Source organism: Delphinapterus leucas, chromosome X, assembly GCF_059928025.1.
Source record: "Delphinapterus leucas isolate spDelLeu-1000000601 "Yukka" chromosome X, BTC_Dleu_Yukka2, whole genome shotgun sequence".
NCBI classification, from domain to species: Eukaryota; Metazoa; Chordata; class Mammalia; order Artiodactyla; family Monodontidae; genus Delphinapterus; species Delphinapterus leucas.
Window position 1 is genome coordinate 80,232,175 of NC_143150.1, and position 15,114 is coordinate 80,247,288.

The following is a 15,114-nucleotide window of genomic DNA, read 5'->3' on the forward strand; positions in this document are numbered from 1 at the left end:
TATAAAACAGAAACTAACACACATTGTAAACCGATTATACTCCAATAAAGATGTTTAAAAGAGAAAAAAGACTCCATTTAGAATTTGATTTCGGGAAGTTATCAAAAATGTCAAAAAAATTGACTAAATAGAATCATAGGTTACTATGAAGCAATACTTAGTTATCTATTTAACAAAAGTGGTAATAAAAGAACTCAATGGTAAATAGAGAATATTACATAATTATAAACGCAAAACAAAACAGAAGTTTAGTTCTTTAACATTTTGGAGGTTCAGTTTACTTAATAATTCTAAGACCTGATAAAGACAACATGAAGCATGGGAAATTGTTTTAAGACAGAAACTCTTGGTTTCCCAGGCAGATTACTAAAAAGATATTGAAAAAATTTTTTTCTTTACAATTTCTTATTAAGAGCCGATCAGTAATCTGAAAAAACTATCATTTTAATGGAGAGAAAAATCATATAATTGTTCTTTTTCTTTATCAGTGTACTATTAATACTAAGGCTAATATTAAAAAAATTATAAATGTGTCCATCCAATCTTAGCCAGCTTTGAACACACAAGATGAAGATTAATTTTCCAAGATTCCTTCTACAACTTTTATTTATAATATCCGTTCAGTTTTTGTCCTACTCTTTTTCTCTTTCTCATTCGGGACCAACCACTGATTCTACTTTAGGACAGAATTACTCTTTTTCCCTTAACAGAAACATGTCTTTTATAGATTTCTTATTCAAAAACATCTTACTTTCATTGAATATAGAGTTTTTAAAAAGTTTACTCTATCATTCCTAATGGTTTTATTTACATACATTGATTAGAATTTTATCCATTACTAATCTTTCTTTTACAGAGGAAACTAGGAATTTTGAATTGCCTGCCACGTACTATCATCCTGTAGCAAATATACGAATATATCATTTCATAATTTCTAATGGCATATGTCTTTTCATAGTACATTTTCTCATGTTTATTAACGCACTCATGTATATTTTTTCTATACCATATAAAACAAGATGTCAAATTAGATAAGCTTATGTTCATCAGTTGATGTTTCAATATTTTATCTCGATTTGAAATGTTCTAGATATTCAATGAATATCCATCATTTAATTTATGTTAGTATAGTTTTAAGGTTTCAAGTTATTAACATATTTTTGAAACTATTTTTAAGTAGATATATCATAAAGCATAATTATTGTTTAAAAGTTCATTTATAAATTACATTTATTTAATTCATTTGTTCTTAATTATGCCTGAATTGTTCATGAAAATTTCATGTGACATTAAACAAAACTAGCTATTATCTTATTTTTCTTGTTGACAAATCAGGCAGTATCAAAAATGTACAGAAGAAAAGAACCTAAAATGTTAAACATATGGTTCTTCTCACTCTCTCACTGTATCTTTCTCTTTACTGTCACCCTTGACATGCATCAAGCAATTTATAAGTTGGCTTTATAGTTTTAAGATCTTAAACATTTAATAGAAATAGCATAAGCTCGTTTGACTAGTCAACCTAGGTAGACGAAAATTGTATGTTTGTATTATATTTAATGCTGAGAACTTAAAGGCATGCCTTTTTCACCCCAACAATTTAAAAACTACCTCTATTTACCAAAGATTATCCCAGATTATGTGAACTTAAAAATTTGGGGTTAGTTTATATATTTCTGAGAGTTTTAAAAATACCTAATTTATATCTAAGCCGATTTTAGTAGAACTTTTTTAAAGGATTTTATGCATACATATAAGACAGATAAACATGCAGACATAAACAGAGATCTTGTTATAATTTTAGCTGTGTGTCAGGTATATTAACATAAAACTCATTAGTTTATTTCCTCTTTATATTTTTATTCAAACTGTTTCTGACACAAATGGTAAATAGGTAACTATTTACCAATATTTGTGGAGACTTTTAAGATTTTTCATGTGTTTAGTTTCCAAATAGCCTTTTGTTTTCTTTTTTCCTTCTGATGAGAATCATCTCCCTGAAGTTTGTATTTCAGCAGAAATGAACACAACATTGTAAAGCAATTATACTCCAATAAAGATGTTTTATAACTAACTAAATAAAAAAATATATATCTATCAAATTAAAAAAAGAGAGAGAGAGAGATGGCTTTCAGGGCCTAGAGAAGACATGGTAGAAATTTTACATCTCAAAGGCACAGAGAAAGGGTATAAGTTTTCTCCAGAAAGGAGTTTGGGGGCTTATTTGTCTATTATCAGAGGTCTAAGGTAATTATTATTCAAATGTTCTTTCTTTTTCTTAAGTGCAGGAAAATTAATTATGTTTCCAATGTCTTGATCTTTTACAATATCTGCAAGCATTTTTAGGTGAGTAGAGGAAGTTTGGGGATTGATTAGCATCAGGTGGACTTTGAATTTCTTCTAGAACTGCTTTTCAGGTTTTGTAAAGATTTGTAAGAAAAGGATAGTTGTATTTTGTTTTTTTGGGTTTTTTTCATGACTGCTGAGTGGATTTTATTTTTGCCGAGGATGCAGAAAGACACCGAAGGTTAAGATTTAAGCTGAGCTCTCAGTGGCGAGGTGACTCTCCTCCTGAAGAGGGCTGAAGCATCCTGAACTTCGAAAGCTCCAGGTTTAGGTCCAAGAATGTGTACGTGCTGTAATCATGATGCTGGAGATTCTTGTAGGTGGTGTTGTCAAACAGCTCAGCTGGGGTGGCCGCTGGCATGGACTTCTTTGGTGGACTTTGCTTCTTGGGATTCGGTGGCAATCCCTTTTCATTCTTTCCTGATTCTGCAGAGAGAGAAACTGTAGAAACAAGTCCTCGAAACACTCCTGCTTCTAGGAGCACAGTCTGCTTCTCCTTGCTGCAGCAGAAGGGAGGCTGCTATGGCCGTGACTCGGGCGCGGGCAGGGCGACCGGCCAGGCAGGTGCAGGTCGCACCGGACTGACGCGGCCACAGCATGCTCAGGACAGTTGTTTTTTAATTCCTCAAATAACTGACTCACAGCCTGAATGATATCAAGGGGCTGACCCATTCATCCAGCTATATTATCTTTATATCAGGGAGAAAAGATCAAGCTAAGATGGTTAAAAGACTCCTGTGTTTTAGATTTAGAGTTGTGTGTCTTTGGAATGATTTAATAAATCCTCCCACAAAGGCTTCACAATGTTTTCTTTTCCCTCTAAGTACATAGCTCTATTTTAGCTTGGGAGGAATAACTTTAAAAATGTATTTCTATCAGGCTCTGAATATCAGCCTCCAATCTGGCCAACATCAGACCTAGAGCTCCTTTCAAAAATCCTTTCAAGTATTTAAACTAAAGTTTTACCTATCAGGTGACTCAAAACCAAAACCAATAACTAATCATGGATGCAAAAGTTGTTCCCAAAGAGGGTGCAAATGTGAAGGCTTCCCAAGATCCAGACCCACCCCCAAGATAGCCAAAAGAAAGAAAGACTTAACTCCCTAAGAGCTGGCAATTGTCAGTAGGACTTTAGTTGCAAATAGGGTGCAACACACATTTTTGTCCAGCCACATTCTTGGGGCCTTGAATCTGACAGTTAGCCACCTGCACATGCAAGAACCAATACTTGCATGTCCCAACACGTGGAAAGCCAAGTTGAGTCCTCAGAGCACAAAATGAGAGATAAATAGGAAAGCAATAGCTGTTCCCAGGAGGAAAATAATCAATGGGTACCCCGCAAACCAAATTCACAGGAGTTACAAATTAAAGAACTAATTCTCACAAGTTTTTTTGCTAATCTGTATTTGGGAAAGAAAAGACTTTTACCACACTTGCTCAACGGGTCCCCACAGGCAGAGATATGAAAGACTGACATCGAAAGAATTCTTACCTACTGACAGCTGTTGCCAGAGGTCCAAGATCTCTGACTTCAGCTTCTGGACCAAGCAAGGTGTCTCCAAATGATGGAGTCCCTTAATAGTCACCAGAAACTCTAAGGGAGGAAAAGTTTTTCCTCAACCCTATTAGGGTCCCTGGCTGGGTTTGACAATTAAACTGACAAATATAGATTAACAGGTAAAATGCCTACAAATTTATTCAGTATAAGTTTCACATAAGACTGGAGACTTCATAAGGAAATGAGGACCAAAAGAAACATTTAGACATGCATATTTTATGCTATGTTTGATGAAGAATACACAGTCAAGGAGGAATATTATAGGTTAATGAGTATGATGTAATTGTAGTAAACTGGGAGAGTCTTGGCAAAGCTGTTCTTGGTGTCCCTTTGTCTTTGGAGCTATGGATGTTCCTTTCCTTGTACTGTAGGGAGGGCATCCCTCACATGAGGGTTTTATGTCCTGTTTCAGAGAAGTGGGGGGAGTCAGAGTGACTTCCTGCTTCTGCCACTTTATCAAACTTTTTCAGCTTAAAATATTCAATATGGCAAGGTGCCATATTTTGGGATAGCACTTCCTGAGCCCCATGACTCTCCAGTTAATTCTTTTCTGTTTTGCCCCTTATATCATTGGAAACTTCAAGTTGATCTCCTTTTTCTTTTTTTCTTCATGAGCCACATTTAAATGCATGGCACTTCACCAGATTTAATCAGCACTTCCCACTGTATTCTGAACACATTTAGGGTGTACATTTAATTAATTTAGTTTCATCTTCTTTGCATCATTTGATAGTTGAGGATAAAGAAGAATCTCTATCCAAAACTTAAGCTTTTTTTGGAGTTAATTACTAAGAATAGCAACGTGTTAATAAGAATCGCCTTTCCCTGTCTTGGATGAACACATATGACATACATATGTATGTATGTCACAGCATTTTTAATAAAGGCGAACTTGAATTTCGTGAGATATAAATGATATCAAATGTTAAATAAAATGAGTCTCTGAGTTAATTAGGGAAAGAAAGTAACTTGAGTAAACATTATGGAAAATAACCTAGGACACATTAACTTAAAAAGGCTGTTTGCTTACATTTTGTGGCTGTTTGTCAAAATTAAGACTTTAATAAATACCATGTAGAAAGTTTCTGGCACCAGGTAGAATTTTGTGATTTGATTCAGTCCCACCTCTTGCCCTTCAAAGATTTTTCTGAATGACTAGTTTAGAATGCATCTGTGATAATTTTCCAACTTTTTTTCTAGAAAAATTCTTAATTTTGGAATCATACAAATTTTTCCTCTGTTTCCTACTTTAGTATTGATTAGTATACACATTCTTATTCATTACAATATGTTCATTGTGAACTCAAAGTCACAGTTTATTTATTCTCCTTCAGAATAAATTAAGTATACAACTCTTTCTGTGATATTCTTTTGTTTTCATTAAAGAAAAAATATTTTTATACTTGTTAAAAGAGTAAGGAAGACTTTATTCAGGATATTTGCTATCGTTGTCAAGACTATCAAAATACAGGAGAGAGATCAGCCGCAACTCTGAATATAGCTAAGACAACTGGGGATTTATAGCTAGTGAGCAGAATGAGAGGATCATTAAATGGAATATTACTAAAATAATACATTAAGGGTAGGGGATTTCTTCCTAAACCAACTTAACAGGATTAGTGCTAAAAGAAGGCCAGCGTGATCAGATATCAAGGGTGGGGGATCATCTCTAAACTGACTTAGCAGCATTTTTGCTACAACTGGACTAGGCAGGCCAAATACAGGGCCCAAGGATGAGGCCTAGTTTAAAAAAGGATTCAGAAGAGTCTATCTAAAGTCTAGTCAATGGCAGAGCCTTTGTCAGTTCCTCCTCTTGTTCAAGGACAGAAGAGAAATTCTTCTTTTTTTTGAACAATATGAGTTTTTCATTTGGTCACCTTTCATTCAGTAAAGGCCAGCTGAACTATCTGTTGGGACTTGGTAGTAGAGGATATTTGCTAGATAGTGCAAACCCCCAGGCATTTCAATGATGTTGTAGGTTATGAAAAGAAAGACAAAGATTAATGGCTAGAGCAGACTATAAACTCATTTTCTGTGTCCAGAGGACAGCCAGTTGAGATTTCTAGATGTTGGGAGAAGATTTCCAGATATTAAACTTCTGCTTACAGATCTTCTCTAGAAAGTCCTAATAAGGATCTGAGCAATCCGGTTTTAGTTATTAATGATGTCAAGTCAATGGAGAGGGAGAAAAATTAGTAACATTTGTTTGGAGAGTTGTATCTAGATGTTGGAGGAAACTAGAGGAATTGAGGATTTGGTAAGGAATAACAAAATGTGCAATCCAGTTTATAGGTAGACAAAAAAACCATATGAGCCTCAGATCATAAATTAGTGTGTTTAGGAAGAAAGGTATCCTTAGACTTTCTATGTTTTGATTAAAGATTTTGTTTTTCTCCCCTATAAAGCAATATATCCTAATTATATAAAAAGTTAAAAGTTAAAACAAGTAGAAGGAAGAAAAAACACTCATAGTTCTGCATCACAGAATCACTATTTATATTAAATTTAACTCCACTGTATTTTCTCCCATTCTTTAAATACTTAAAATTTTTCCTTTTTACATAAGTATGATTATAATATACATACAAATTTATCTTTTTAAAATTTTCTCAAGTTGGGACTAGTCATTTTTCAACATAAATTTAATAGCTATAGGATATGATATTGAATTAATATACTAGAATTTACTTCAAAATTGACCTATTGTTGTATATTAGGATGTTTTATTCATTTTCTGTTTATCATAGTGTTTAGAAATCTGTAATTATTTAGACTGTTTTTACCACACATCGTGTTAGGAGGGATCCAAAAGCACTGTATTATAAAAGTAAGGTACAGTCTTCACTGCAGAGAGAAATCACAACAAATTGGTGACAAAAAATTAGTCATAGCATACAGAAAATTGTTTTACTGTCCAGTTATTAGCTTTAAAATATTATAGTATAAAGTTGAATGCAAGGCCTGTAGATACACATATTTCTTACATTGAAATCTCTCAGTAGACAAAAAAAAACAGTACTTATGGTTAAACCATTTGGAAAAGGACATTTCTGAAAATTGAAAAAAATTGATAAAATAAATCAGACCGTAGCACTGGCTAACACAGACTTTCTTTAAAATATTGATAGTTGCAGATTGCTGTCTGGGGCTTATATCAAAATTCTTTCACTTATATGCCAATTATAACTACACTTACTTGGGCCATTTGACATTCATCACCTGGAGAGACTTCTAAGGTAATTAACTATCCAAGTATTTGTTTATTTATAGTCTATTTGGTTACACAAAGGACCTTCAAATCTGCTCTAGGCCTCTTTTCTGCTAGACTTATGCAGCTGCCTAATCAAAGCACTATATTAGGCAAGCAGAGAGAAACTAAAATTCTTGAAGACCATCATTTTTACCCTAATTAAATAACAGAAAAGTACATACATACAGAATAAAAAATAGAGGACCAGTAAACCATACAAGGTGGCCTGTGATAGACCACTTAAAATCACAGAGTACTTATGCTTGCCCAGATTACCTTCAAGGAAGAGGATTTATTATTAAATTGCACAGAAAACTTAGGTATCATGGGAACCATTTTGGTAACCATCTAGTCACCCTGGGCCTAAGCAGTTCTAAGACTAGGCTTCCTGAAGAATCAGAGTTACAGTAGTTCATTATCATCCATAATACATACATAGCTCATTATCTTGTACTCTGTGTTTATGGGTTTACTTCCTTACTGAACAAAGTTTCACATCAACCCACCATGTGGGAGAATGAACTCCCTCATGCACATCACCTCAGATAACAAATCCTGGTTGTCAGTTTTGATGAATTTGACACACATGTGACAAGCCTACAAGGCCCTCTATGATCTGGTGCTTGATCGCCTTCTGAATATAGGTTGTAATGCTCTCCTCCTTGCTCAATTTATTCCAGCTAGTGGGCCTTTCTGTTCTCTAAAACACTGAGATCACACCAGCCTCAGAGCTTTTGCATTCACTGTTCCAGTTGCCTGGGATGTATTTCCACCAGATCTTCCTGTGGCAGACTCCATTCACTTCAAATGTAATTTTTATGGTCCTTTGTAATACTGACTACCCACATCACATCTTTCTCTTTTCCCTTACCTCTCTTATTTTTCATAATTCTTATTACAACCTGATATTATATTATATACTTGTTTATTTGCGTATCAGTCTGTCCCTTCACTACAATATGAGCTCCTTGAGGGCAAGGACTGTCTGTTTGGTTTACTGCTCAGTTCCCAGAAGAGATATGGAACAAAGGAATGTCTATCATTTGAAGTTCTTTACAAATTGTAGTACTTGCTCGTGGTGAAGTTATTCATATGAATATATACTTACTTACAAGACCTTTGACAAAGAATATCTCCTCAACCAAACTCTAGCCAGGCTCCTCTGAGTCCTCTTATCAACTAAAACTCAATGTTGGCCTATAAAAACACTTGAATAAATACTAACATAGTTTCTAACAACTCCAGGCTACATCCCTAGGATGTAGGACTCTTGTCCCCCTTAAAGTGTCTACTTGAGAAAGCAAAAAGATTCGCAAAGAATTTACTGTTTTTTTCAGTCAAAACCTTAAAATGGAAGACCTCTCTCCAGATCTGTGTGGGAGGGAAGGAATCTAACTTCAAGAAGCACCAGTTAACAAATCCAGATAGATTTCACATGGATTAACCCAATCCTTTCCCTTTTTTTGTAATTTTTCATTTTCCTAACTCTATTAAGCCTCTATTCAATCCCCTTTCTGTTCCCTCATTCTCTTTTTAAAATACCCTGTTACCTCTGCACAAATCAAATTTGAGTTTAGTTAACACTGGACTCTTTTATTTATTGCAATACTATATTCATAATTTAAAAGACAATCTCTGAAATAAATGGTGCTGGGAAAAAAATGGATATTCACTGTAAAAGAATAAAACTACCACTGTATCATACCACTTACAAAAATTAACTTGAAATGGGCTAAACACTTAAATGGAAACCATAAAACTTCTAGAAGAAAACAGAAGAAAAAATCTCCTTGAAATGGGTCTTGGCAATGATTTTTTGGATATGACACCTAAAGCTTAAGCAATAAAATCAAAAATAAACAAGTGGGACTACATCAAACTAAAAAGATTCTGGACACCAAAATACATGATCAACTAAAAGAAAAGAAGATGTATGGAATGAGAAAAATATTTGCAAAACATATATCTAATAAGGAGTTACCATCTAAAATATACAAATAACTCAGCAGCAAAAATAATTAAAAGAATAAAAAATGGGCAAAAGACCTGAATAGACATTTTTTCAAAGAAAATATATGAATGGCCAATAGGCACATGAAAGGTGCTCAACATTAGTGATAATTATGGAAATGCAAGTAAAAACCACAATATCTCCTCATGCCATGTTAAAATAACTGTTATTAAAGACAAGAAATAGCAAATGCCAGCAAGAATATGGAGAAGAGGGAACGCTTGTGCACTGTTGGTGGAATTGTAAATTGTTACAGCCATTATGGAAAATAGTATGCAGATTCTTCAAAAAATTAAAAATAGAACTACCATATGATCTGGTAATTTCACTTCTGGGAATATAGCTGAAGGATATAAAAACACTATGTCAAAGAGATAGCTGCACACCCCCATGTTCATAGCAGCATTATTTACAATAGATAAGACATGGAAATAACCTCAGTGTCCAATGACAGATGAATATATCTGTCATAGGTACAAACTCATAGAAAAAAGATCAGATTTGTGGTTAGTGGGGTGGGGAATCGGGTAAAAGTCATCAAAAGTTACAGACTTCCAGTTATGAGATGAATAAGTTCTGGGGATATAATGTACAACATGATGACTATAGTTAACATTTCTGTATTAGGATATTTGAAAGTTGTTAAGAGAGTAGATTCCAAGAATTCCCATCACAAGGGAAAAAATGTTTTTTTTCTTCTTTTTATTTTTGAGTTTTTTTGTATGTATATGAGATGGTAGATGTTAACTAAACTTATTGTGGTAATCATTTCACAATATATGAAAGTCAAGTCATTATGTTGTACACCTTAAATTTATGCATTGCTATATGTCAATTATATCACAATAAAACTGAGAAAAAAACATCTGTCCTTACCACTTTAACTAGAGTCTAGGTTTTTTTATCTTTGACACCTTTTATAGAGCAAAGCATGTATATTTTAGATAACCTTATTCCTATTATTATTGGCAAAGTGAAACTATAGAAGAATATCAACTTTTATATTGATGTCTTTTCCAAAACAAAATAAGAAATCATATGTAATTTTTCTGGTTTTTGATGCCATAGTGGAAGAACCACCTTTCCAAATAAATTGACATTGGCTTAATTTGGTTTAAAACATATTCTTAAGAAAGAAAAACTAGTAAATTTTTAGGAATGCAAGAATATTTCCCTACACACTTTTTTTTAGCATGAACTGTTCCAAATTTAAAATACTGAAAATGTCCTTAACTTCCTGACTCCCGAAAGCATTGTTTTTGGCTCAAAAATATTTTTAAGGGTTTTGAATCCTTGTTGATTTATATAGCATTGTGACAGGTTTAAATTCCTCAAAATACATGTAGAGGGCTTTATTTGCTTTGTTTTGTTTTGTTTGGATCTTCCTATACTTTTTTAAGTTCCAACATTCATCAGAAAGAAGCAGGCAGACATAGAATAAACAGAGCAACACGTTATTTAAAGCCAATGACAGCAATCAGGGCAAATGACACAAGAGACTGTAAGAATCAGCTAGAAATCCCTTACCTTTATCCAATTTTCTCTTTCTCTATGTTACTTGAGATTTATGAACAAGGGGAAATTTACTCCCTGTGTAGATTGTTTTAAACATTGGCAAAAGAGAGCATGTGGAATAACACATACTGAACTATCCAGTAATACACCTACAGTGCATTTTCCTAATCTGTCACATTGGTGCATAATCAAGGTGGCTTTTATAAAGAAAATTATTATGGTATTATAAATTTTTATGCCTACAGTATTAGCCATTGTCAAATACTCTTGACTTTCTTCCTCTGAGCTTTCTTCCATATTCTTGACATTATTAGATTTTTAGGTCATATATGGTATAAACAAAAGACTTGGCTTACACAGCATTGTTGGAGAGCTAACTTTAAACAGAATAAAGAGTTCCTATTATATCTACCTGAATATTTTGGGTAACATCTCCCAACTACTGTCCTACCAGAGTCTTTTCTTTACAATTTTGAGTTATATAGCCCTTTGAAAAGCAAACACAGCCATTTTGTTATCTATATTGTATTGTTAAAATATTAAGTTTCAGAAAATTTTGTCCATAATCTGACCATTTAAAAAACTCAAAGTCATCCTTGTCTATATTAAACCTCAAACTGAAATTATGCCTTGCAAAAGTTTTATATCTCCTTCCGTTATTACTTTTTAACATCTTTATTGGAGTATAATTGCTTTACAATGGTGTGTTAGTTTCTGCTTTATAACAAAGTGAATCAGCTATACATATACACTTTTAGTTTGGTTCCATTGTTTTTAAACTTCTCACAATAAAACAGAATAAATAACATTCTGATATGGCACAGGAAGAGGGTTTCCTTTGACTATATTTTAGGAAGTAGCTAGACTTGTGTTGCTGAGCAAGACAAATAAATGAGACCATCATATTGCTTTAGGTTAATAACAACAATTACAGAGTAACTTCCCCATAGTAAGTGCCACTTGTTAAGTAAGTGCATAAAGAAGTAATGAGATCTTGATAACTGCTGCATTGGGAAAATAACTTCTAAAGAGATGAAAATAGCAACACTGAATTCTTTGCAATCAGTTGCTAGCTCTCATTTGCAGTCAAAGATTTACTCCCTACTGGAGACAAGGCCAAAATTTATGGCTGGTCAATTACAAGAAACTAGCAAACATTTTAAAATTCTACATTTCTAGAACAAGCCACATGGACAACAAAAAGTAGCCAAGAAACTTGACCTGAGCCTTTAGAAGGCTTTATTTTGCCTATATTAAAAGGTGATTTAAGGGCTTCCCTAGTGGCGCAGTGATTGAGAGTCCACCTGCTGATGCAGGGGATGCAGGTTTGTGCCCCAGTCTGGGAAGATCCCACATGCCGTGGAGTGGCTAGGCCTGTGAGCCATGGCCACTGAGCCTGTGCTCCACAACGGGAGAGGCCACAACACTGAGAGACCCGCATACCACAAAAAAAAAAGTGATTTAAGAAATGAGTTACAATTACAAAGCTACAAATATTAAAACAGTATGGTACTGGTGTAAAGATAGACATATAGATCAATGGAACAGCATAGAGAGCCCAGAAGTAAATCCATGCATTTACAGTCAACTGATCCTTTAACAAGTGTGCTGAGAACACACAATGGGCAAATTATAGTCTCTTTAATAAATGACGCTGGTAAAGCTGGATATCCCATGCAAAAGAATGGAATTGGATCCTTATCCCACATCATATACAAAAATCAACTCAAAATTGATTACAGACTTGAGCATAACACCTGAAACAGTAAATGACTAGAAGAAAACATAGGGGAAAATATCCTTAATATTAGTCTTGACAATGACTTTTTAAATAAGACACCAAAAGCACATGCAACAAAAGCAGAAAGGCAAGTGGGATTGCATCAAATAAAAAAGCTTCTGAACAGCAAAGGAAACAATCAACAGAATGAAAGGTAACCTACAGAATGGGAGAAAATATTTGCAAACCATATATCTGATAAGTAGCAAAAATTAAAAATATATAATGAAATCATAACTCAGAGTAAAAAACCCAGAATATACTGATTAAAATATGAGCAAAGTAACTGAATAGATATTTCTTTAAAGAATACTTCCAAAAGGCCAACAAGTACATGAAAATATGCCCAACATCACTATTCATCAGGGAAATGCAAATCAAAACCACAATGAAACATCATGTCACACCTGTTAGAATGAGATATCAACTCACTCTGGTCAGAATGGCAATCATCAAAAAATCTAAAAACAATAAATGCTGGAGAGGGTGTGGAGAAAAGGGAACACTCTTGCATTGTTGGTGGGAATGTAAATTGATACAACCACTATGGAGAACAGAATGGAGGTTCCTTAAAAAACTAAAATAAGAACTACCATACGAGCCAGCAGTCCAACTACTGGTCATATACCCTGAGAAAACCATAATTCAAAAAGAGTCATGTACCAAAATGTTCATTGCAGCCCTATTTACAGTAGCCAGGACATGGAAGCAACCTAAGTGTCCATCAACAGATGAATGGATAAAGAAGATGTGGCACATATATACAATGGAATATTACTCAGCCATAAAAAGAAACTAAATTGAGCTATTTGTAATGAGGTGGATAGACCTAGAGTCTGCCATACAGAGTGAAGTAAGTCAGAAAGAGAAAGACAAATACTGTATGCTAACACATATAAATGGAATTTAAGAAAAAAAATGTCATGAAGAACCTAGGGGTAAGACAGGAATAAAGACACAGACCTACTGGAGAACGGACTTGAGGATATGGGGAGCAGGAAGTGTAAGCTGTGACAAAGCGAGAGAGAGGCATGGACATATATACACTACCAAATGTAAGGTAGATAGCTAGTGGGAAGCAGCCGCATAGCACAGGGAGATCAGCTCGGTGATTTCAGACCGCCTGGAGGGGTGGGAGGGAGGGAGGTGCAAGAGGGAAGAGATATGGGAACATATGTATATGTATAACTGATGCACTTTGTTATGAAGCAGAAGCTAACACACCATTGTAAAGCAATTATACTCCAATAAAGATGTAAAAAAAGAAAAAAAAAGAGTCATGTACCAAAATGTTCATTGCAACATAGTTTACCGTAGACAGGACATGGAAGCAACCTAAGTGTCCATCAACAGATGAATGGATTAAAAAGATGTGGCACATATATACAATGGAATATTACTCAGAAGAAACGAAATTGAGTTATTTGTAATGAGGTGGATGGACCTAGAATCTGTCATACACAGTGAAGTAAGTCAGAAAGAGAAAAACAAATACCATATGCTAACACATATATGGAATCTAAAAAAAAAGTGGTTCTAAAGAACATAGGTGCAGGACAGGAATAAAGACGCAGACGTAGAGAATGAACTTGAGGACACAGGGAGGGGGAAGGTTAAGCTGGGCTGAAGTGAGAAAGTGGCATGGACATATATACACTACCAAATGTAAAATAGATAGCTAGTGGGAAGTAGCCACATAGCACAGGAAGATCAGCTCAGTGCTTGTTACCACTTAAAGGGGTGGGATAGGGAGGATGGGAGGGAGATGCAAGAGGGAGGAGATATGGGGATATATGTATATGTATAGCTGATTCACTTTGTTATAAAGCAGAAACTAACACACGATTGTAAATCAATTATACTCCAATAAAGATGTTAAATAAATAAATAAATAATAAAATTCAAAAAAAAGAAAGAGAAAAGCAAATACTATATGCTAACACATATATATGGAATCTAAAAAAAACAAAAACAAAAACGTACTGAAGGACCTAAGCGCAAGATGGGAATAAAGACACAGACCTACTAGAGAACGGACTTGAGGATATGGGGAGGAGGAAGGGTAAGCTGGGACAAAGTGAGAGAGTGGCATGGACATATATACACTACCAATTGTAAAATAGATAGCTAGTGGGAAGCAGCTGCATAGCACAGGGAGATAAGCTAGTTGCTTTGTGACCACCTAGAGGGATGGGATAGGGAGGGTGGGAGGGAGGGAGACACAAGAGGGAAGAGATATGGGGACATATGTATATGTATAACTGATTCACTTTGTTATAAAGCAGAAACTAACACACCATTTTAAAGCAGTTATACTGTAATAAAGATTTTTTTTAAAGAAAATGTGATATACACACACAAACACACATGCAAAATGGCATAGTAACGGCCTTAAAAAAGCATGAAATCCTGACACTTGTGACAACATGGATAAACCTGGAGGACATTATGATAAGTGAAATAATCCAGCCACAGTAAGACAAATATTGCATAATCTCATGTGTATATGGAATCTAAAATATTGAAACTCATAGTAAGAGTAGAATGGTGGTTGCCAGCGTTTGGGATTGGAAAAGTGATGAAATGTTTATCAAAGTTTACAAAGTTTCAGTTACGTAAGATCTATAAGTTCTGGAGATCTAATGTCGTGACTA